Genomic DNA, 3499 nt, shown 5'->3' on the forward strand with positions numbered 1-3499 from the left:
TCCAATTGCCTCTACAAAATTATGACCTTGGGTGCTAGATATTCTATGAGAATAGAGAATATTCTTATTACCTTATCCTTGTCAAATTTAATGCTTCTAATAGCATTGTGAATCTTCTCAATCTCATTCTCAGAATCTTTAATTTTGATCTCTGGTTGTTGCAATATTGTAGTGAGTAACTGAAGCTCATGCATATGGTAGTTGATCTTTGCATCAAAATGAGATAATTAAGTATAGGACATTGCACATTGTCCATAAAAATTCTTACCTTCAAAAATAAACTATCTCAATTCCTTGATGTTTGCATCAAGTGCCTTCAAATCATTGTGCACAATAGTGCACACTCTATTGAATAGTTTTGCATCATGATTACACTGGGCTTGCGTTGTTTCTACTTCAGCTAAGGTTGTGAATTCCTCATCAAAGGTCTTCACCAACTCTTTTTCCTTGACTTGAAAATCTATATTACACTCCAAGACTTCAGCAAGAGTCTTCTCCAAAGACTTTACAGATTTTTTTTTCTCAAATAATTTACTCAAAGTGCCAAATAGTTCTTTGTAGTCTTCATCATTAGATGGAATAGGTACCATTTCTAATGTTTCAACATCTAATACTACTAAAGATATAGTAGTATTTTTCATCTATTCATCTCCACTCTTCTTTTCCTCATCCTCTTTCTTTTTCTTCTATCTTTTTCTTTTCCTCTTCTTTCTACTTCTCTTGTTCTTCTTTCCTCTTCTTTTCTTGTTCTTCTTTTCTCTTTTTTTCTTCATGTTCCTTTCTCTTCTTTTCTTCTTCTCCCTTCTTCTTTTTCTCTTCCTCTTCATCATTAGAGCTGGTATAGGTAGTGATATTGCCAAAAATAGTTTCCCCATATGCTACAAATGGATTCTCCTTTGTGTCCATAGTTATGTGTGTACTATCCACTTTCATGGATTCAATACCAATAATAGTGTGAGGTGGAGATAGTGCTTGTTGTGTCCCTTCTTCCTCTTCCTCTTCACTAGAAGATGTATCTACCTATACATATGTTGGACTATCAGCCTTTTCTTATGTACTCTTCTTAGGTAATGAGGACATATATTTCATTATAGCCTCCTTTGTTTCTTGCCTTACTACCTCATAATTTCCTTCCATAAGAAGAATTTCTCTTCTTTTTCTCCTCAGCAAGGGTTCAATACCCTTCAAAATTTTCTCAGATTCTTCTTTTGATCCAACATCACATAACTTATTTATGGATGTGATCCTCACATTTAGATCTTCTTCTACTACCCTTTTTTTTCTATTGATCAACCTATTATATAGGTCTTTGAGAATCTTATTTTGAATGCTATCAAGTCTTTTATTTCTCATAATAATATTTCTTATAATGGAATTCTCTAATTCCCTCCTATACATACTATTATACATGCTATAAAATTTATTCAAATAAAAAAATTTATCATCATTAATAATCTACATGTTCAAATTCTCTACCTTTGGTTTTCATGCCTTCTTGCATATGGTTGTCTTGGTTTCCTATGCATCTTGCTCAATAGGTTTATCTTCGTCATCATCATCTAAGATTTCAAAACTTCTCACTTGCATGGTTTTCCTCATTTTATCAGGCTCACTATTGATCTACTTTGCTCTTTTCTTTTCTTGAGGTGCAAGTTCTTGTTTAATCTTCACTAGTCTCCCTAACTTCCTCTGTGTAGTAGCTGCTTCCACCTCAAATTGATGCTCATAGATCTCTCTTATAGGTTGCACTTTCACAACTACTACATATGGTGCAATGGGAGTTTGTGCACATGGTTGTGCCACCATTACTCCTTCTAAAGGTCCTACTACTACAAAAGGTGTTGCTCCTAACACTTTTGCCTCCCCAGTAGCCTTCATCTCTAATGTAATTCCCTTTATCTCATTGAATTCATGTCTAGTTAGGCTAGATTCCTTGAGTATGGAATCTATATCATTCTCTAATTTCTATTTACTCTCCTTGCTATGGAGCTCAGACTCTACAATCCTTAACCTTTCATCTTATGTCCCCCATCTAGAACATTCTATGTCCTATTCAAACTTGAGTATGATCTGCGCATGCCCTTCAATAAATTGAATGCTCATTTCATATCCCATAGGCTCAATGAACTTCACTCTAGGTATCACCACTTCCATGTAGGTGTTGGTATTTTCCACCATGAAACACAAATCATCCTTGTACTTGTCTACGATAGAGGGAGGTATCCTATACCTCAATGTCATCTCAAACTAAAAATTCTTTATCATTCTATTAATATCAATGTCCCTAACATTTTCAAGTTTAGATATGTAGCTTTGAGTTACAATATTTATTGTGCACTAGTTGTTATCCCAATTAATTACTATGGGAAACTTCTTACTAACATAAATGAATAAATGAGTCATTAAGGACTCAATTCTAAATACTGTGCCCTTTTCTTTCTTTATCTTTTTAATATTGGCCAATAGCCACACTCTAACAATGTTTTAAAAATTTAATTTCCTCCTCTCAATGGCCATCACATATGTTGTATGAAGAAATCCAGCTAGTATAGAGTTTACCCTTGATCCATGGTTCAACTTGTACCCTAAGATTTTCATCAACAATTTGATTTCTTTATCCTAAATAGGATCAACCCTCATATTTCTTCCATCAAACTTGGTTTTTAGGTTTGTCTCCGCTAATTTCTTGACACTTTTCTCATCAATAGGATTGAAACCTTCATTCCTAAATCATGTGACCTTGTGGATTAGGTTAATTTCAATGACAATCTGTGTGTAATGCCCCACCAAGGGATCCAAAGAATTAACCTAGAATTTCACTAATTTTGGTAGCATTTTTTTTTTCATGAAAGTAAATACCACATATAACTTATGCAAAATAACAGAAGCAATAGCAATGTACATCTAAAAGTAAACATAACATACATAATAGATTACATTCTTTAAAGATCCCTTAATGTAGAATTACATCTAAAACATCTAACATACATGAATCCATCTAGTGCAACATCCACATGAAATAATAATGATAAGTCCAATGTTTATACATTACATTTTCAAATGCTCAATCATCCATTGTACATGTCATAGGGTATGAAAAGCTTAAAAGAATATACATATGTGAAATATGGTACATCATCTTGTTCTAATCCATGATACATCAAAGTAAAGATAATCACATGATATACATCATACATCATCATAAAAGACATATACATCCATCATAAAGATCAAACATAATAAACTAAGTGCATGATTCCTCCCAACCGTTAATAGCATCATTAGACCATCGTGGATCCTAGCCATCCCTCTGTGTGTAACATTCCAAATCATCGAAGAGGTCATCGGTATTAACATAGTAGGAATGTCACTCCTAACATATACTATATCATATGTAGAAAGTAATCTAACATGCAAATAAAAGCATAAGATAACATCATCTAACATATGCTAATCATCAATGAAAGGATACATATCCACCATCATGAAGGACACTTCA

This window comes from Cupressus sempervirens, chromosome 4 (genome assembly GCF_028749045.1).
Source record: "Cupressus sempervirens isolate cs-2001-9-10 chromosome 4, ASM2874904v1, whole genome shotgun sequence".
Lineage (NCBI taxonomy): Eukaryota > Viridiplantae > Streptophyta > Pinopsida > Cupressales > Cupressaceae > Cupressus > Cupressus sempervirens.